The sequence below is a fragment of the Apostichopus japonicus genome, chromosome 19, assembly GCF_037975245.1.
Source record: "Apostichopus japonicus isolate 1M-3 chromosome 19, ASM3797524v1, whole genome shotgun sequence".
Lineage (NCBI taxonomy): Eukaryota > Metazoa > Echinodermata > Holothuroidea > Aspidochirotida > Stichopodidae > Apostichopus > Apostichopus japonicus.
Window position 1 is genome coordinate 16,627,981 of NC_092579.1, and position 22,590 is coordinate 16,650,570.

At 38.0% G+C, this 22,590-nt stretch overlaps 3 long non-coding RNA genes across 3 annotated transcripts; 1 reads left to right on the forward strand and 2 right to left on the reverse strand.

Annotated features, from left to right (window-relative positions):
- Window positions 1-226: 226 nt before the first annotated feature.
- LOC139959991 (uncharacterized) lies at window positions 227-10,324 on the reverse strand. The gene is made up of 2 exons (XR_011790274.1): window positions 9,148-10,324; window positions 227-1,805 (listed from the first exon to the last, which is right to left on the reverse strand). It is a non-coding gene; the product is annotated as an uncharacterized lncRNA (long non-coding RNA).
- Window positions 2,270-7,248, forward strand: LOC139959990 (uncharacterized). The gene is made up of 4 exons (XR_011790273.1): window positions 2,270-2,844; window positions 3,644-3,820; window positions 4,519-4,676; window positions 5,996-7,248. It is a non-coding gene; the product is annotated as an uncharacterized lncRNA (long non-coding RNA).
- A 4,437-nt stretch (window positions 10,325-14,761) lies between the features above and the next one.
- Window positions 14,762-21,446, reverse strand: LOC139959992 (uncharacterized). The gene is made up of 3 exons (XR_011790275.1): window positions 21,169-21,446; window positions 17,156-19,070; window positions 14,762-15,830 (listed from the first exon to the last, which is right to left on the reverse strand). It is a non-coding gene; the product is annotated as an uncharacterized lncRNA (long non-coding RNA).
- Window positions 21,447-22,590: the final 1,144 nt, after the last annotated feature.

Genomic DNA, 22,590 nt, shown 5'->3' on the forward strand with positions numbered 1-22,590 from the left:
ACAATTTATCCTTCGCTGACTTTTTCATGTTTGCTAATAGTAGTTCTACCAGAGGTCATTGTCTTAAACTTCAAAAGTCACAAAGTAGGTTTAATATTCGGCATAATTTTTTTCTAATAGGGTTGTGAATGAGTGGAACGGTTTGCCTGAGAAAGTTGTACGTGCAAGTAGTGTGAATGGGTTTAAGAATGCTTTGAGTGTCCGTCCTGATCCATTTTTTTACTAAACTAAACTAAAAGGGTACCAACCAAATGAACTACATTAAATTGCCGTTTGTTTCCCATCATCGGTAATGTAACAACTCAAATTAAGGCTGTGTTTCATCAATAAATGTTATTTAACAACCCTGTATGACAATCTCTTCCCGATTCAGTTTACGCACCCAATCATCACTCGTATATGTGCAGTAGGCCTATACTAAACACTATGTGAATGAAGTTCTAGCATTTATTTGTTCAGGAAGTTGTTACTAGGCCATCGACAAAGTCCTAAGCGAGGAAAATAGACTTCTTCTTCTTCTTCGGGTATAAGTAATACCTTTAAAGCCTCCTTATGACTTTTTTGTTCTTTCAACTAAATTATAATATTTACTGTAAAATAAAAAAAAGAAAGAAGAGGCCTTACTAATTTACACTATTAAAGTTTATTCTACAAGTGGAATATATACAATTTCCTTTAAATGTAGGCTACAAAGTAGAAGATCGTGCTTGTTTTATAATTCAACTATTGCTTTTTCATTCGGGTGCTTGCTTGTTATCTAAGTGATGTCATGTTTCTTTCTTTCCTTGCAAGTTTGAGACGTGATGTACAAAAGATACGCAAAGATTGATCTGAATACAGGTGTGGGTAGGGTGGGGTTGGAAATCTTTACCAGACGTCTAAATACTTAAATATGAAGAAAACAACTCAATAAAAAGTCTGTTTAGGAAAATCAAGCCATGCTTAAGTAGCTGAAACTATTCTAGGTTCAATCTCCTTATGAAAGATGAGAATCAAATTTGAAAGTAAGTTTGTTTCTTTGTAACTGCAGGCTGGAACATATTGCAAATAAAAACTGATTGAAATTGGATTAAATCTTTACTGCTCAAAATCCAGACCGGTATAACTTTCCGAATTGTATGATTTATGAATATGTAAATGCTGATCCAAACGTGTTCCCATATTGTGTACTAGTGGCGTTTGCGTTTCGAGAAGTCGTTGAATATTCAGGTTTGAACCCGTAGCTCGCTTGGTATGTACCGCCCTCAGGTACATTTGCGACGTTCTGACTTATTGATTGCAACATAGTCTGTAAACCTTCGCCCTGTTTGCTCCTTTCAAGGAGCTGGTTCGCTAACGCAAAGTGTTCGTCTGTTAAAACGACAGTGTGAGATTCACCCGCCACCTGGACTTGAAACTGTCTAGCCGTTGCAGCTGAACTTTGGACGTTGATGGGCGCGGATGGTTGGCCGGCAGCTTTAACATTCGTTGGTCCATGGCGGATCTTGGTGACAGTTTTTATCAGATGGTAGATAATAAACAACAATAATGAGATAAATAAACCTACATGCAGTGAGCCGCCTAAAATGATTAGTATAATCGATTGCAGAATAAGGCCAACTGTAAGAGCACCGAAAGCAAACATTGCAACCACAGAACCGACCATACACATTAACACGGCTTTAAGTTTGTTTATCTTTGCGATAGGTCTTGTGACAAACACATCAGGTCTAGTGTTCCTACGGTGCAGTCCTCGTGCTCTACCCCGCCCGAGCCGGCCCATCTTAAATGGCTGATATGGTATGTACAGGCGTGAATTTATATGACTGTGAAAGAATGTTAAGAAAAGAAGAAAAATATTACAATTTGTTATACATATTTTGTTATGGTTACTTACTTTCTGGGCAACGAAGTACTTTAGGAATCATATGGAATCATTTTGCTTGCTTATACTAACCGCATTTACTCTTTGAAAAAAAAAATAATTGGTATGTAGCCAGTCTTGAGTATATAAGGCAAATTGGCCCATAACAAGGGTGTAGGAACCGGGGGCCTGGGGGCGCCAGCCCCCCCAGTGAAAAATGTGGAGGGGCGGAAGTATCATTCCGCCCCCCCCCCCCCGCTTCGCAAGTCAGAAAACCCCTTTTTCATTTCCAAATGAGAAAAACAATCTCATTTGGAGCACCAAATTGCATCTAAGGCCAGGTGAAAATACAAAATTAAGTTTACAAAATGGAGTGGGTGTTGAAGTGTGCTATATTGCACCAAATTGCATCTGAGGCCACCTGGAAATGCAAAAAAATCCAAAGGCCGGTGTAGCAGTACAAACTGTCGCAAATATTCCATATTCAGTATAAACTGTCCCAGTCCCACAGGACAGTTTATACTGGATTTACCAGTACGTTTGGTCTCCCCGGACCTATTGTACAAGGCCAGTTGGTACAGACTGTCTCCCCAGACAGTATATGCTATGGTTACACAGAGGGGACATTATTTGACGGTCATATATTTTGTTGTAAATTGTGTCCCCCTGAACACAATGTCCGCCGTAGCATGTACGTTCGAGTAGCAAAAATTTAATTAGTAATGGACTCTGGCAGTATCCGTATTATTAGCAAATTGTCGCATTTCGGCTTCCGTATATTTAGCAGTAAAGTCGTGCGACAACTAAAAACCGAAAAGCTAGCAGAAAACGTGAGACAAATTGCGGATATTCTAAGAGATGAGAGCTATCCAAGTGGGTTTACAAGAATAAAACAGAGAAGAATCTTACGGAGACAAAGTCAGTCTTTCAGACTGGCTGAAAATGGAACTCTTGCGTACCGAAATTGAAGGCAGCTCACACTGACTAGTGACATCTATAAGGTAATGTCTGTAACTTACAGTATAGGATACACAATATGCCTTTGGTTGTTAAATGGCGAACGGCCATTCCACAGTTAAACTATAAACAGGCCTCTAGGACTGATTGGTGCACAAATCATGATATTCTTTTACCACGTTTGGTTAGTTGTAAAAACTCATTCGCAAAAGTCAAGCAATTGCTTATGCAACATTATAATCAGTTGTATGCTTGAGCAAAGTTATTAGGGCCTATTTCTTTTCGTTTTGTTTACCCAATTGTCTTAACAAATTTTTGTGACAATTATTATAAATTTCCACCATTTATCGCCCTGCCTATCATAAAAGATAAAAACAGATCACTAAAGCTTAGAGAGCTAGTCTGGTTTGCATGCATGGGACACTATAAAATGCAATTATTGGACTATAGCATATAGCCGAGCCTACTTCTAGAGGAAAGTGGCACTAATACTGTACATAACAAATTCACGTTCATTAATTTTGGTTGGTAAGAACAGATATCGAAGGCCTGATAGTACTTTTTTAGGTGTGGCATATTCTCTACATGCCAAACCTCACTGCAGAAGAAAACTTCTTAAATATCTATAGACCCCAATTGTGGCCATGCAATATGTACAATAATGGGAATATTCCATTTCAAACACTGATATAGAGTTGTAATTCAATTTTAAGGCACTTCAGCTAGAACTACCAATTGTGCAGCCCATATATTTGTGTGTGTTTGTTTTTTGTTTTTTTTTTGGGGGGGGGGGCAAAAAAACATGATATCTTCTTGATCATGAATTTTCTTATCTCTTTGAAGGTGTTCATCTTTGCATAGATAAACCAGACAACAGACTATGTCTATTGTCTAGATTCTAATTGCAAAACTATCAACGTTGATGTAACAAGTTATGTTCAACAGGATGTCAAAGCGTCATTGTCATGTAGACCTACGAACAAGTCTCCATAGCATTCCTGTAACTGGATTATGGAAACAGTCTGTTTTAATTGTCTGTTTCAATCTGAAACAGTCTGTTTCAATCTGTTTTAATTGCACAGGATGTCCGCAGTATGCAGTGAAGGTTTAGTTTAGTTAATGTCACTCTTTCTGGACAAATTAAACATTTATATACAAGGTAGTCTGTATTGGCCCTAAATTTTGGCCACTTTAATTGCTAGAAGTTTTCAAAAAGTACTTTCCTGGGGGTAATAACCCTTTAAATTGTGCTCAGACATTCTAAATGATGACACGAGATGATTGAATGTCCCAGTGAGGTAAATTTCCTCCAGGGAAATAAACATACTTACAGAATTTTGTCCATAGTGAAAATTTGGCATATTTAGGGCCTATACAGCAAACCTTTAAGCCACACTCTGGCCTAACTGCAGAGCAACCATCAATATAGGCATATAATTGTAAGTTGCAAAAAGTGGCGTATCATTTTTCTGGTTTAGTGGTTGAAGCGATTGTAAATATATGGTACAGTATGGTGTAAGTTACATTTTCATGTTTGCAAGGTAAAAATAATTGGCCTAAATCCACCAACACCCTGTTTCGATCAGATATCCCACTGTTTTTATCGAGATCTGTGTACAGAATGAAGCAATGGAATAGAACAACAGTCAAGGCAAAGCCTGCAACTTGTAAAAAAAAAAATTTAATTAGCACCTAAATGCTGTCTTCTTTCTTAACAGGTTGGTGTTGATCTTATTGGTCCTCTACCAGTGACAGCTGCCAAGCGACTGTACATGATAACACTGTCTGACTTCTATTCAAAGTGGCCTGAGACTAAGGCAGTGCCTGACAAGACTGCAGCATCAACTTCTTATTTCATTACTGATGTGATGATGAGGTAAACATGTCTTAAAAAGTGAATACTTTCTGTAGTTAGTTCCAATATGAATGGCATCATATCTGTTATTTGTACCATGCAAATAACTTGTAGTGCATGGCAAAATGCTGTGTTTGAGTATAACTTATTTCCAAATAGGTATTAAGCATACAGAAAGGTCACGAAGGTAGGTGAGAACCGAGAAAGTGAACTGTAAATCTTTCCAGGTTAAGTCCCCATTAACAAGTTTATGTAAGTAGTTTTTGTTCCTATATTTACTTGCAAAGGTTCCACCTCTGGTTCTTAAGTAGCATATAGCCTGACAATTGTCGTCATTTGATTTACATCCCCAAGAAGTGATTTTGGCTGGACATGTTTGACTGCAGCAGACACAGTTTATTTGCTCAAACAAATGATGAGTAAATAATTAAGACCACATTCCACAGCTAGACACCACCTATTGTGTGTTGTTTTTCAAAAAGGTGTTGGACAGTTTGATATTGTAACCATAGGGAACTTTTCTGTTTAGAAAGTGTGAACTTATTACTACTTGGCTGTTTTGACAGGAACTTCGACAAGATAAGAGAGATAATGTATCAACTGAGTTTTGGTACCATTTCTCTGTTAGGTCCGTTGTGGAAAATTGCTAAATGTGTTTGTGTGTGTGGTAGGGGATATTTTCTGAAACTGGGAGAGGGACCCCTTTTTCTTTGGCAAAATAAGGCAATGTTTAGGTCTCTTGATGCAAAATGATGTATAATAGTACATTTTACCATAGTAATGGTTAGCTAGCATTATTTGTTTTTGCATTTGGGTCATACAGAGGGTGTTTTGAACCCCCATGGATCCTGATTCAGGACAATTAATGTTTGATCAGCATTAAACAGTCATACCATGCACACATACATCAATACAGCACCAAAAGTCATCAAACTTCTGTTGTATCCTAGCTTAATCTAATTTGATAAATTTCTGATATTAAATTTAATTAATATGTCACAAATGTTGTATTGGCTCATGTGGTTAAAATTTTTCAGGTTTGGTAGTGAACTGTACAATATAGCGCCAGAATTATGACATGCAATCTCCAATTAAAAAAATGGAGCCAGTAATCCCATAAACATGTAGGTGTCACAATAAAAGATCATCCAATTAACTCAATGCCTAAGCATAGTTCAGTTGTACACTATACAGTCTACACTTAACCAATATGGTGAATGTTAATTATCTTTGTAGTGGAGCTTACACATAACCTTTCAAGATGATAATTTATTTTATATATGACTTACAGTGTGGCATTCACTACTCATAATATTGCTTTCAACTTTTATTTTGCACAGATTTGGTTGTACTGATATCTCATATCTGACCACCAATGGAGGGAGTATGTATGAAGTTAACAGAAGACCCCAGAAGACATGTCTAGACAATTTTCTTGGCAGTTAACTTGTTACCGACAATAATCTTGTCTTTCACTCTAACATATCATGAGAGAAAAATTCGTCGGCTGCTATACGTTTAAGCAAAGTCAGGCCATTGACTTTTCACTGCCAGTCGTTCGGTGGAAATCCATATATTTGCAGTTCAAGTTGAAGGGTTGTGACGTTCGAAATTCTTTATCACCTCATTACTTCATTAAATAACAAATACGAAGGCGTGTTTCTTGGTTCTGGAAATTGTGTTCAAGATAAGTTCTCATAGTAAAACATATAACCGACCATATTCTGCTTCCTGTTGTAACTTTTGCTGTTATGGATTTCTGTGTAAGTCTTAACGAAAAACCCGTTGGATACATGAGAATCAGCTATTTTATTTGTAATTTACAATCAAGATTTAACTTTTGACGGTATCAAGTTGCACATTAAAGCATTTTATAGGTAATCCTACTGTTTGTGGAAAGCAGTTCAAGGGGGGAATTCTAATAGGGAAACTTCTGCATGGTTTTATTGAGGTCTTTACCAAACTCTAAAGAGGATGTTCTTCATGTGGATTATGAGAGTTTCAAGTACACATTGTTTGAAGAAGAGTGACAGTAGTATATCATTATAATCAAGCAATACCTCCCTGCTTGAAGGATGCTCTAGAAAGCATGGATTATCTTTAGTTGCATCAGAGCTTCAAAGGGAGAGTCATCATTCCAGTTAAATTTCCCCATGCAGGGGGTAGGAAGTGGGGGTGGGCACACAACATCAGAGGGACATTTTCTCATTCCACAACCACCACTCGTTATGCTATAAACCGATACACACCGGCCATATCACTTAAATATATATGATGTGTTAGTATGTTATCAATACTATTTATTGAGATTCTTTATTGTTAACCGTGCTATAAAAAGATATGGGATGCCATTTTTAAAGTAGTATGTACAGACAGGGCCCCCCCCCCCCCCGCTCCTGGCTCCCTGATCCCATGTATAATAATTTTTTCTCTCTTTGCCCAGTCTGATATAGATTCAGAATATTGTGTTTGCGCATGACTATCATCCAATTTCATGTTTTGATTTTTACTATATTAACTTTCTTTAAACAAACTTTTCTCTACAAGAATGACATATTTAAAGTGTGAGAAACATGATGAGACAAAAAATCTAGCATATTGCATCCTGCTCTGTCCTATTTGCTTTATTCTTTCCCTTGTTTGGCTTTGTTTTGTTTCCTGTATGTTTTGCAGCTCTTTTGAAGAGGATATCGTTCTAATACATCTTTTCTAATTTGAACCACTTTTGTCCAATAAGAAACATTCATAGTAAGAAACAACGAACCTTTATCACTGGAATTGCCTGGAATGCCATTTGTCTATACAAATGAAGATTTGCTTCGTGCATGGCCATCACAACAGGCTTAGGGGGCAGGGGGTGGGGGATGGCCTTCCACCCTGTTGAGAGGGAGAAAACCTTGACTCGACGATTTAGTGACAAAAATAAGGAAGGGTAAAAAAGTAAACAAAGTAGTAATGAAAGTCAATAAATAGGTGTCAAGCCCATACGGAGAGGGTTGGGGCAGTGTTGACATTTTCAAGGTCAGAGAAGTATCTTCCAGCTACTTCATGGTTGTTATTAGCAAACAAAAATATTTTGGAACTCATCACATATAGGTCACAGACTTAAGAAGACCCCTCCCCAGGACACAAATTCGATAACTTACCATCCCAACTCCCCCCCCCCCCCCTTATCCTTGCACTCAAAATTATGTGTATGGGCCTGAGTTTTGTATACAGCGTTGCCGATTTCGTTTAGGATGTAACTTGAAAACACCCTCGGTTCCCGTCCTATAATGAGCTTTACGCACGGATGAAATTTCATATTGGCTAGGCAACTCTCGTAGACCCATGAAGTACAGTTACCATACTTGCCAAAACTTACCCACTGTGTGTTAGGGAAATACGGCAACAATGAAGTTTGGACTCCTAAAGTTCGTAATATTTTACCTCTGCAATTATCATTTTTTGTTGTAGCTGTTGCATTCCCTATCCCGTACCCTCCCTCCGTTGGGGAGGAAGTTAGGTTTATACTATCTCTCCCTCTGTAAAGATGACTATGAACGCAATGTAGTTGCCGAATACAACATGCAACATATACGGAGGATAACATAGCAGCAATCACAACAAAAACATGATTAACATCTTCTACAGACGGAAGACTTGTTTCTTTTTCTTCTTTTTTCCCCCGTTCTATTTTTTGTTTTGCAGCAACGCACAACCTCTCATTTATTTCCTGTAACATTTAACTCTGATGTATCTGCTCTAATTATTGATAATGAACTCAATTGCCTTTTGAATGTCGAAATGCTTAAATTTTATGCGGGACAAAATATGCTATGAAGTATTTGCGGACATTCTGTACCAGGACATTTCGTCCGGTGGGACTATATTTGCTGTGAGGGTGGGACACGATTTTCAGCAGATAATGTCCGACCGGACTAAATATGCTGGTACAAAGTGTCCGCGGAGACACTTTGTACAGGGGGACACTCTGTACTGTCACACCGGCCATCAGTCTTCAGCCCCCCCCCCCGCCCACTCAAAAGTACCTTCCTACGCCACTGGCCCATAAAATAGATAAATAGTCAAAGGGAATCAAACCTATGAATTTTAAACCCATATTCACTTAGCCTAACATATCCCCCATCTACCCCCCCCCCCCCCTTTCAAGCAGTGTAGAACTGACGTCAAATGGTGCGTTTTTTGAGGAAAACTTAAACTATACATTAGGTCTGTAATTAAAGTCTACACACAGCGTACGCTGAGCTTATAACTGCTTTAATTTATTTTTGTGTGTGTGTGAGGTTGTTTATAGGGGTGAATACCCCTATAAACCTTACCCCGGATCCCCACTCATGGATCCCCGCATGATCACTAACGAACGAACAAATCTATCTATATATATAGCCTATAGGGTACTACGGAGGCTACACCTATGGGTTTATATACACACCGATGGGTTGAGAATATACGACCTGAACTAAAAGAGATTTATCCGAAAACCACTTACCCGCGAATTAATATTTCCAACTGATGAAATTTAAGTCCATCAGATCAATTACTATCCATTCAAAGAAGATGAATCTTCTCATAAAACCGGAACATTTCGAAATATTAATTTCTTACAATTTTGGTTAGGTTTCCTCTCGTGAAATAAACTTTATTAAGATACCTCATCCCGATCCATGTTGTTGAACCGTTCAACAAATATTAACCAATGAGATGCATACTGATATCAGCCGCTTACACAACTGTACCTAAATAACGCGCTTAATATCGATCCAACGTCCTTCAAACGCAACTTTGTTTACCTACATTTCGCTGTGTATACAGTTTTAATAATTGTGCTATATGACCTATATACACTGGCGGATCCAGGGCCTTTGTTTGGGAGGGGCCAAAGTGGCATTAGAGTGATATGGGGGAGGGGTCTAAGGGGAGGGGGTGCCCCCTCCCCTTTGGAAAATTTTCTATTGCTGAATGCCCTCAGATGCAATTTGGTGCGACAAAAGTGTACAATGGTGATGTTAATTTACTTCTGAAAAAGGGGTATCCCCCTCCCCTTTTGAATTTTTTTTGAATCCTGGTGATGCCTACATGTAAGGCTTTTGTCACCCAAAATTTTCTGAGAAATATGCATTTTTTTGTGTGTAACATCAATAAATTGAATAGTAGGTGATAATTCATTCTCTCCCGTGGCATGAAAATGTTCGCTGCCAGGCGCAGCGGAACGGGAAAATTATTGGGGGGCTAATGTGTGGAGACTATCTAAGCGGAGCGCCACCATCGGTTGGCGCGGAGCGTACAAGAAAATTTTGGGTTTTTCAAACCCCCAGATGGCCGGAAACGGCACTTCCCGAGTGTTTTATGCTGCGAATACCTAGCCCTAAAATATGGGTTTCAAGCCTGCAATTTCTCAGATTGCACGTAAAAATTTGTAAAAACATTGTAATTTGTATATTTGATGGTGTTTTAAGAGAGTAGCTATTACTCGTAGTGTACTCGCAAAGACGTTTTTGAGTGTAGTAAATTGCTACTTGCAATTAAATGCAATAATTAAATAAATGTCATAAGAAAAAACAGAAAGCATTTCTTAATGTCAACAAATGGGTAATTCCAAAACCATGTGCAGTTGCCAACAAATTTCTATGAACCAAGCACTGTCACGAATGCATGTATATACAGTACAGGTGAAATGCTAATATTGTGGGGTTTTTTGGTTTAATAATTGATTGCGTTTAAACATAGAGCCATATTCCACGCCTTGCGTGTACTCGTAGTGTAAAATGAGGCAAGTCATTGGCCTAAGACGAAGTTGTGTTGCGCTTACCGGTACTCACACTCACTGCTTCCACTTTTCACGGGGCGTGAAGACGCGGTTGGGGTGACAATGTGGTCTATAGCCAGGGGACGGGCCGAGGGTCCCCCAGCATTTACTAAAATTATTACACCTATATAGTATACGTGTGCATCGGACAGATCGACAAGTATGCATTGAAAAAATGGGCAGATGCACGTTTCGGAGCCTTGGTAAATATTGGGGGGGGCTTATCATGCATTTGCCCCCTCAACTTTTTCATTGGGGGGCTGAGCCCCCCAAGCCCCCCCCCCCCCCCGGTTTCGCCGCCACTGTTCGCTGCTCGCCCCAATGAAAAGAAATATAGGCTAATTTGAGGTTCAAATGATGCTGTAAAGGAAGTTTTATACTCTATTATGCTAAATGCTAAAGAAATGATGTTTGCTAAGTCAAAATTGGATGCAATTTTTTTTTATGTATACTTGACAATTACAATGCGGTTTTTTCGGACGCTTGTGCGGGTCAGCGGGTTTGGGTGTTAGAATGCGGGTCTAATTCCCGCGAATTGCGGGTCAGTTGGGAGCTCTGCATTTAATTTTAAACCAGAAAACGAAAGGTTTAGACTAGTCTACCACTGCTATTCCTCTCGATTTTTTTTAATTTCCAAACATATGATTTAGCGGATGTTCGGAAACACTTTTTGGCTCACCTTTGGGGGGGCCATGGCCCCCCTTGGTCCCCCTTGGATCCGCCAGTGCCTATATATATATATTTATATATATTGGTTACTATGGCAACTGATAACACACTGTCAATATTTCACTAATAAGTAAGAGTAAGTGAAATGTCCACAACGACTTTGAATGATTCGTTAAATTGACAAATATTGATGGAATGGTCAACCAAAATATATTAATGTATGCTAAAAACACTATGGAAACCTTAAGGTGCCGTCAAATTATTAACATCTGTTTCTGAAAATTTTCATCATTTTTCTGTAAAATGTTGACATTCTGATGCAAGCGTGATTAAATGACGAGATTGATTAAAATATCAAATTTATCAATTTCCTACAGATTGTTATATCGATGAAATTTGGTTAAATCAAAATCATTTTGTCATTTTGCAGCAAAAGGTTAAAATCTTCCACTCATTAAATTAAGGAAGTTGTCATTTAGTTGCAAATTGATCACCATATTAACTGAACAATTAATCAAGTTGTTGAAAACTGCTATCTACAGAAACAGCTTAAAACAATCGACATCAGCTTATAACGTGTCCATAATACAGCGAGTACAAACCACGGAATTAAAATTTCATACAGTCAAACAATAATTGGAGTCTACGTGATAATGTTTGGTTAGTGCATGCAAGCTTGATACTTTCGGATGCTTAATTAAGGGTTTCGTGTTTCTTTTTCTTAGTAATTTTCTCTCAAATACTGTGATCTGGAAAACCGAAAATTAATCTGCAAAATGGAAATTAGTTAACTGAAAAGAGATTGCCAAGTGATATATAGCTAACTTCATAAAAATTTGTTTTACATTAATATTTGTTTGACATAACGCTCCTGGATATGATTTAACACCATTAATTTTATCACTGACAATTTTTTTCATGAATTGTAAACATATTGTTTGAGGCCACAAAAGTCTTATGTGTTTTCCTATTGAGGTTTGTGTTGCATCTGAGGAACTGATATTATGGTCTGTGTACTAGACTATAAGTGTTTCAGCCACTTAAATAATTGTGTTGCATCTGAGGAACTGATATTATGGTCTGTGTACTAGACTAAGTGTTTCAGCCACTTAAATAAATGAGCCACTGATATTTTGAGAGCAATTTCTCACAAATGAAAGTAAAGTTACACACTAGACTATAATAGCAGTGACTTTTAACGGCGTACAATCTATCAAAAGTAATACAAATGATGGTTTAAATAAATTTACTGCTTTATCAGATGAAATCCTTCTCCAAAAGTCTTACTTCGTTACCTGTATTAATATCGTTATTGATTTATGCTTTAAATGTGATACATATTGGTATGGTGGTTAGTATATTGCAATGCTTTCTGTATTGAGAATTTTGTCCTTGTTTGTGAAAACATTATTTTCCTCCATAGATATATGATTTCTAGACTTTTAAGCGAAAACAATAATATTTTCTCCTTAAAGTTGCCATGATGATATCACTAACTCGCTTGTTGCCAGATGCCTTTTAAAAGAAAAAAATATCTCCACGATATAAACTAGTATATAAGGATGTGGTTTGGACATTAAAGTACAGAAAATTCTCAGCAATTTCAACAAAAGGTTGAACCTCAGCCAACGAAATATCCCTTACGAGCAGTTTTTTTTCTGGCTTGAGTCGTCCATTCCCTGGAATACCACCCAGCCTGTTTTAACGTAGCCGAGGTCGTCCTAATTTCATACCTTCCAGACATTTTGTTAACCATAAGTCAAAACCTTATTACCAGGAAAAGACTGACAGTGTGAGTGTGTGTGTGTTGGGGGGGGGGGGGGGGGAATCAGGACCCTCGCACCAAAATCGATCATCGTATCCCCTCCATATGCGCGATAGCCAGGAAAACAAAAAAAGTGAAGTGGTCCTCGACGCCCCTCATCACAACAAAAGTGTCGAGATTTAGCCCACTCTTTAATACAACCCAGCTAACATGGATAAGGCCGACAGAAAAGAAACAAAATTTTAACGCAAGTTTACTTAATATAAGATTTTATTAGACGGCTATGGAGGCCAGTGGATCTCATACTGCACTGGGCCCTCAAGCACTTTCTGATTGGCCCAGTGGTCAGTGCGTTTCTGTTCACTAAATTGAATACTTATTTTCTAATGAAGGCATCTCTGCAAACACAGTGGCGAATCGCTCTTTGAATAATGAAATTAGGATTTGAGAAAGAACATTCTTTGGCGAAAGCCAGTCGTTTATACGTTCACCATGATATACCACACACATCAGTTCCAATATATTCTCGACTAGTGCTATCTATATAACGTATGGTAAACTATCCCTTTGCGAATTTTGTTCAGTCAGGGGAGTAGGTCTAAACAGTATTTGCCATTGAATTTGTCAAGTGTTCAAAATCCACACTGCCCCGACCCCTCTATCTCTTTCGCTCTTTATAAATTAAATCTTTCGTGTAAAATGTGTGGTATAATGCATAGCCTTGTTTCCACTGGAATAATGCAATAATATATTTTGTTATTCAAATCTTCATAAACATTTTACTTGTAAAAGCCATAAAGAGAGAGACAATAAAAAAGAACATGTAAAATAAATTTTGCATCTTGTTTAACAAGAGTCCCTCAAAAATTCTGATAAATCACTATGTTATGTTATTACAGGTCTATTGACACCTATGAACAGCATTGTCCTAATCGCTCTAAAAGATATTAGAAATTATGAAAATAGCTGCAACTCCCATCAATATCCATTAAAGATGAACCATTTTACAAGTCTTTCCTTAATTTTAGTTTTAGTCATGAATAAACACTAACTAATTATGCACATTGTTGGTATTAATGGAGAAACTGCCTACTGTCTGTTATGCTATTCCTTTGTTTCTACAAACTTCGTTTCAATGACACTGAACACACCTTTGTGGCCTAAGGCGATTTAAAAAAATATATTGTCTTCCTTGGAAAGAGGAACATTGCATTATCCAAATGATATATGCGGGCTTGTAATTAGGGGTTAACTTAATAAGGGCTAAAAATAACAAATTTTGATCAGCGCAACACTCCATTTCATAGTTTGCACATATTTAATGAGTTTTCCAGATTTATCAAAACTTCAAATGTGTATATATATATCTTGGAAACGAAAATATCTTTTCGAAAAACTTGCATGAGATCATCACATACAACAAATGTACTGAATATTGGGAAAATTTGCTAAATTCCCGTATAGTACTTTAAACTCAACGCTATCTTCAGCCCAGCTACATGGCAAAAAAAAACAAGTGTTCTAAGAAAGAAATATTACGATAATCTGGTAACTACAAGTTCCTTACATGGTTTGGTAGCTTACATCGTACCCTACGAAAAAAAAAAATACAATTTGTCAATCCTACTTATGCAGTTTCTACCCCACTTTGGTTTAAGGTAAAACAGCTATACAGTGCACATGTCGTATCTACAGTATTTGAACAAAAAAAAAGCGTTTAATTTGCATTTATATCATACATTATTCAATATTCAATATATATATATATATATATATATATATATATATATATATATATATATATATTTATATGTATATATATATATATATATATATATATATATATATATATATATATATATATAATATAATATATTAAAATGTTCGGATTGGATCTGATTTATGTGAGCTGTAGTTCTACTAACCAGCTGAGACAACTTTTCTATACTTTCTTTCATGTCCTGCTTCAAAAGCATTCGTACTAGCAGCCCTTAGCAATAATGAATATCATGTTTATCATGATAAATGTTAGGAACTGTTTGAACTGTCAGTAGGAGTGTTCTGAAGCATGACTTTGGAAGACAGTTTATAGTGGTATTAGCACTAGGAAATTGTCCCATCTTCTGGCTGGTTCCACATTCTCCCTCATGAATATGTAAATGATGATCCATATGTTGCATTATTTCCAGTCAAAGCATTTACTGTGTTTGATGGAGCTGCCGATATTGTTTGCTCGAATCCGTAACTCGATTGGTATGCACTGTTCGTAGTGTAGGTGGTACTTCCACCCCAAGGTGGATTAGCAGGATTAGCGTACTGTGGATTAACCGAGCCCCATGCATTGACTTGACCCAAGTTGTTACCCGGATATGACGTCACTCGTGGAGAATAAGCAGGTGGTGCAGTTTGGTAGTGTGTCACGTTCCCACTTATTGACGGTAACACGTTGTATTGGGCTCCGTGAGTGCCACTTGCAATATCAGTAGGCATGTTGACGGGTGGGGCGCTCGTAACCACGGTGATGTGAGTACCTCCCGATATGGTAACTTGAGAACTCGTCCGCATAGTAGTCTGAACGTTCACTGGTCGATTGGCGGTTGCCATGACGACCCCACCTGCCGTATTACCATGGATTTCTCTGAATATTTTCAACATACGAATGAGCGAAGAAATAGTGAGAAAACTCATTACTAACATACCAGCTCCAAAGATTATGTAAGGAAATACCCCAATGAGCCAGCCAACTAAGACAAATACCAACCCAGCAAAGAAAAGAGAACAGACTACAATTGAGGTCACGATGATTCGCTGGTAAAACTGTTCTTTGGACAAACTCTGCAAATGCACCCTCATATTCCGTGCTCTTCCACGACGGTTCCCCACACCCATTTTTCAACCAGTCTCGTAGTTCAACTTCAATTTAGTGCAAAAGCTGTAAAAGATCATCAAAATTTTGTTTATGGATTATGTTTTATAATTTCAAATTGTGTGCATATATATCAATATAAATATATTTAAATATGTTCTGGATTTTCCAACTCACTACGATTTCAATTATATATATATATATATATATATATATATATATTCATAACTTAAGTTAAGATAACGTTGATATTGTTAAAGGCTGTGTCTTCTTTAGCAAAAACTAAACAAAGTTCACAAACACACACTATAGGCCTACAGCTGTGATTTTTTTGGGGGGGGGCATTAAGTCACTTGAAGGTCGATAAGGATGAAATAAACTAATGATGGTCTAAAAATCTAGGGGATTGAAGGTGATTTAAGGTAGTTTAGAAAATCCTAGGTGAAACATGAAGATTCCGCAGCGAGAGGGAAGATAACCTTTGATCTTTTCTAAATCAACATCTAAACGTTCATGGTGGCAAAAGAGAATTTTACGTTTTTCCCCTAGTGGGCGGGAATCGATGAATGTTTTCCCCTTATTTTAAATTTCGGTACTTCTTATCGGGCCCGGGCGGCCGCACTGGCTGTACTAGCCTAGTGACGCCTCTGCCCGGGCAACGGTAACACTTCCATGCACCCAACTCCATTGTCGACACCGCATGACTATAGAGGGTAACTTGTTGTTCAAAACAACCACGTTTGCTCTCTTAAGGTTGCAACGTTCTGGTAATAGTAATCGATTCAAAAAATAAAATCTTCGTGAAGGCTCGGCCCGACATCGCACATTCTTCCTCCATGCATTTAATGCACTTTCTCAGAAATTACAAATTAAAGTAAATCACTTAGATTTTCATAGGCATGCATCTTTTAAAGATATTACCTTTTTTTAATGTTTTTGTTATAGTAGAAAGTTTTTATGTTCTGTGTTGAAATAATAGATTCAATTCATCGCACATTCTGAATTATTTGTGTTGTCATTGCTATTTTGCTCTCTCTTACATGTACCTTTCTGCTGTGAGCGATTCAAAAACATCATGCATCCAGATCTTTTTTACCTAATGACTCAGGTAATAATCAACTTAAAACCTGTGTAAAATATTTACTGAACGGGTGCTATGTAAACTTCTCTGGCAAATGATTTTACATAACAATATTGTATTTGCGTTACATGCTTATCATGTAAAACTTTACAAAACAGCAGTTAAGTAATTTTTACTTAAATGTTTTAGTGTTCTTCTTTGTCATAAATATTAAGTAAAATTTTAATTAACCTGTGTAAAACGTTTTCTGAGTGTGGCAAACCTTAAATGCTAAATAATTTTGAAAATATATGCTAGTGCATATACTTACCTCAATGACGTGCTGTCTGTCCCAATGCCAGCCGTTATATATATCCCAAGTTGAGGAAGATGAATCACTGATTTGTAAGTTCTAACAGTTCATCCTTATTCTCTGCTCAGTCGATGACGAGTAACGGTTTCAAAAGTCAGACTTCCAACAATCATCAATCAATCAATCCAACTATCATCAACATTAAAAGGTTTGCATTTATTTGATATTCAGTTTTGCGCGGAAAAAAACGAGAGAGGAAAAGCTGTCTCTCGGTGAATCAATTGATAAACACTACAGAAGCCGATATGTATAATATTCATCTCTCGCTCTAACACTTCTTTTAACCCAGATTATGTTAGCCTAATAGGCAACACTCGGATAGATACACTAAATATGGTATACTTCTGTGGCCTACATATACCGATAAACCCTACACACAGGGATAGATAACGTTGTCTCCTACTACGAATGAGAAAAGGAAAATCAATATTGTCTTATTGGAAGCATTGTTTGCCTACTAAGTGATAGGCTTATATCACTGGACGTTACGCGTTATAACCTTAGGCTTGCCATGGCAACTGATCACAATGTACACTGTCTGGAAGACTTATGGTATACAAAGCCGTATATAGGTGAGTATCAGTTTATGGATCGCTGGAAACTCATAAAGTGTTTACCAAAATAGTTAACTTAATTGTGGCATTAAAGCTGGTCAAAATTGGCGCTAATAAGATTCAGATTTACTTTTACGCATGGATTTATTTAAATCAGCGTTCGTCGTATTTACCAACTTACTAACTTATATGGAGTTTATCACGTGGGACTCTGTATTGCTTGTGACATCATTGTCTCTGCGATTAAGGGCCTAACAAAGAAAGGGGAGAAATGGAGGGGGGGGGGGATACAATAAAAAGACAAATAATCGGTAGTGCAATGTTCTATATGGGTCTGTTATATATAACTTCTTGTGATTGTATCAAAATGTATACACAAAAATAATATATATATTATTTTAAAATTTTGAAATTAGGTCTATAGACCTAATTTCAATTTCATTTCAATCATTTCAGTAACAAATATTCATTCACCATTGAAAACATTGTGTTGTTAAATTCATCCGAAAGTGACGGTCGTCCTAATCCAAGATGATAAAGGTATCAATGTATAAACTAAAGTACGTTTTAGCTATGAATATGTAAATGCAGATCCTTTGTTATTCTCTGCTGCCTCATTCTTCACACTCGTCGTTGCGTTTTCGTGTTGAATTCCATACGTTGTGGCGTAATTAGGATCTTGCGTGAATTCGGTTTTAGCATCACCACCAACAAGGGTAGTGAAACCATAAGAAAATTGCCCGTATTGCTGGGCGTTCTGCGTCGAGGGCCATGAAGGTGTATAGGGTGGATGGAGCTCCTGCGGCGTTCCTTGGTAATTTGTGTTAACTGCCACATCTGAGCCAGGTATAACAGTTTGATATGAAGGAGGCGCAGAAGGGCCTTCTGTTGGTTGGCCTACAGTTTGGTGACTTTCTTCCGATTGCGCCTGCGCAGCCATTGAAGCTTGTTTTGCTCGACGATAGATGTCGGCTACCTGTCTGTGTTTCAGTATGACATACACAAGACAAGGTCCAGCTAAGACAATAAAAACACATCCGATAATTAAAAGAAACGATCTGCTACCCAGGCTAATAGCTGATACAAGTACGAGTGGCAGAGCTGTGATAACCATGGTTACCAACATTACCCATGAGAATACGTAGCAATAGTAAATCCGGGCTTCACTGCTATTTTCAAACCGTAGAGGCGGATGAGCGTTACGGTGGTGACGGCGGTTACGGCGGTGACGACGGCGCCTACGCCGCTTGTGCCCTTCCCCTTCTCCGACGCCCATATTTGAGATGATAATTCGTGAGGTTGAATTCTAGGCAAAAATTCTGAGGATTTAGAAAGAGAGTGAAAGTCCACTGGACGCAACTATATTTCGTTTTGTGATTTATAACTTTATAACCATATTGCAGGCCTACTTCCACAACGTGATCACTTATAAGGCAATAATGGTTTATACAGCACGAATACTATGAAGTATCATTCTAGAGATCTCGTCGGGAGTCAGCAAGCTATCTATTAACCTTAAACCTATGAAGAATTATCAATGGTTTGTTAGATCCTCACTTTCGACTTTTAATTTCCAAACTTTTTGACGTTTTATCTCGAAATTGTGACTTGGTATCTCGAAAATTCATTACGCTGGCATAATAGAAATCTCGGCGGATTATGAGATACAGTGATTATACAAATGACTAATTAACTTGATTTTTCAATACTCCATAATTTGTTCAAAGGTGATCGAAGCAACTTAGCTCGGTTCGTTGAACCAGGACACCCTGATATCCAGGAGCCCCAACCGGTTGTTACCACATTTTGGGTTAAATGTTTCGGATCACAACTGCCAGTCGTGTTTTTGAATGAATATTTGAACGAGCATGACAACACATTCCCTTTAGTCTATATTTATATCATTAATTAAAGGAGGGTACGTGCCAACAGCTGTTAAAGTTAATTGTGAAATGTTTTTCGGAATATGGCACCTTTATCTTAAGTTGGCACGTTTGTTCATTGTTGCAAAACTTTCCAACGGTAGCCTAAAGTGAAACTGCACAAGTAAAACATATACTTAACAAAATCCAGCTGGAATTGTTCCCACTTTCCATCGAATTCATTAATTTTGGTTAGGCCTATATCTCGTTTTCTAGTGTTTTAATAGGTGATGGGAGGGAGTTTCTTCAAATCTGAAGAGCTACGATGCATACGCGACCCCTGAATTAAGAACACGAAAAGTCCCCCGCCCCCCCACCAATCCGACACCAAGTATTTGCGCCCTAATAACAAAATATGTTATGACAAGGGGCGAACCTACGTACACCCCCTAATTTAATCAGGGGATTATTCAATTGCAACCTCCAGTGCCCCACCCCTACTGGCAGACAGAATATTACAAAATATAGGCCTACGTACTGGCAAATTACTGGTATCGATATGTGTTCACATTGCACATTGAACAATTTAATGCGTATTCCTTTCACATGTATATCCTATTAGTTCGTATAGGCATAGGCATACACATGTACACGCACAGTTTTTATACATATACAAGCCGACACTTTTTTTGTGCTTCGTGGTTACAACGTTGGCTAGCTTTAGTGGCAAGTAGACCAAGGGCGTAGGAACCGGGGGGCTGGGGGCGCCAGCCCCCCAGTGAAAAATATGGGGGGCGGAAGTATCGTTCCGCTCCGCAAGTCAGAAAACCCCTTTTTCATTTCCAAATGAGAAAAAAATCTCATTTGAAGCACCAAATTGCATCTAAGGCCAGGTGAAAATGCAAAATTCTTTACAAAATGGAGTGGTGTTGAAGTGTGCTATATTGCACCAAATTGCATCTGAGGCCACCTGGAAATGCAAAAAAATTCCAAAGGGGGAACCCCCTCCCCTTAGACCCCTCCCCCAGGCCGGCCATCAGTCTTCAGCCCCCCCCCCCCACTCAAAAGTACCTTCCTACGCCACTTAAGTAGACACACATGCCAGTACTTTATGACAAGAAAAACAAATCTAAAAGGGGTATCGGATTAAGCCTACATAACAAAAAGCATTGTTAATACCGGACAAGGCTAGAAATAGTCTGTAAACTGTATATATATAGGTCTTTATAGATCGAACTATAACATCCTAAGAATATATCAAAAATAATTCCACTCATTTTGTTGTTGTTGTCACGATGGTCTTATATCAATATACAATAATGCGTCAATACTATAAGTCCTTCCAAAAATTGCGTACTTCATCAAAATCGCAGCAACTAACCCCCCCCCCCCCCCGGCTATCCCAAGTACTTATTAGTAATGCCTGAAGACCAATATGCAGCCTAGTGTGAGTAAGGCCTTATGTTTGTTGTTAATCCGTTATCATCGGACGTGATGAGAATAGTAACATCAGGGAGTTGTTTTCCATAACAACTCCCTGGGCACATTTGCTCACCTGTCGTCAACTATAGTCTCTCGAAGTAAGCCTGGTAGTGAGCCTATGTTTAGTGTATGTATCAAAACGATATCCGAAAGCCCTTTGCAAGAAAGAACTGGAATAAACGACCCAATTCTGGAGACTGGTGTCAGCGGAAGGTCATTCCAACAGCCGTTGAAGCCATATCGATTCAACTTTATCAACTGTTTCCACTAGTCAAGAACGACCACACATATAATGTCCAGCAGTGCAGCGAAACAAATCAACTTATAATTAACGTGCGTACGTGGAAGCTCATCATTATCATACAAGCTACAATAAACTACAGCCTGTGTGTTGTTGTTTTGCTGAATGACGTTGATCTGTTGTAAATCCAGACCCGCATTATGTCGAATCAGTCATTCCGGGATTTTACGAGAACCGAGGTCAAATAGAAGCGAACAGAATCAATGAAATATGACATATTAAATATACGTAATTGTCCGAATCCGTGAGATTTACAACTATAATGATTACATAGGGTTTCTGAACTCATTAAAGGGTGTGAAGACTCGCGCAAAAAGAAACGTCTAATGCCGGTAATCTGACCTTGTTTCGAATGAGGTGTAACAGAAGTGTAAGACACCACCATCGATCCCAGAAAATGCACACACAGCTTGCTACCGTCGCTAATTAGACACTATAGTGTACAGTCAGTACATACAGCTGCGGTCAATACCCACAGCACAGTGTATAAACGATACAGCGATGGACATCTCAGGTCCAGCTTAAGATAACAAGGTATCACGTTTCATTACTGTCTGCATTTTGTAGCGACACGAACAAAACGGCACTTGCAAGCAACAGAAAGTTAACTTTTTCAGACGGCCGCACACGGTGCGGGGCGAGTCTTCAACGCCTTTAAGAAGTGGGTAAATGTCATAATTCAGCTAAGACCACCAGCCTGATATAAAAATGACAGAAAACACTTCATGATCAGTAGGCTAGGTATTAAAGCGTAACCGTTATAAATACGCATAAGGTGAGCCTACATTTTTGTATCCAAAGTTCTTGGCTCGTATATTCATAAATTAAGTTTAGATAAAGATGATACAGTTAATTCGGTGTCTCCTTTAGCAAAAACTACGCAAAGTTCACACATAGGCCTACACACAAAGGACAATATGTGTCTTCAGTCAACCACAATCGCACCAGAAATGAAAAGGACAACTTCAAGGATCGCCAATCAAAGATAAATCAAAATGTCCTTCTTTTCGGCATACTCGCTGCCGAACGATGCGTTGGAGATACACATATCGTTACTTGATATACGCATTTTAGAATAATGAATTGTGAAAAAAAATGATCTTACATTAAATGATAAACTCAAATAAATGAGTTAACATTGATAAGTTCTTATTTAACATTAGCAGCGACTTGAAATCAATTTCATTTATGTCT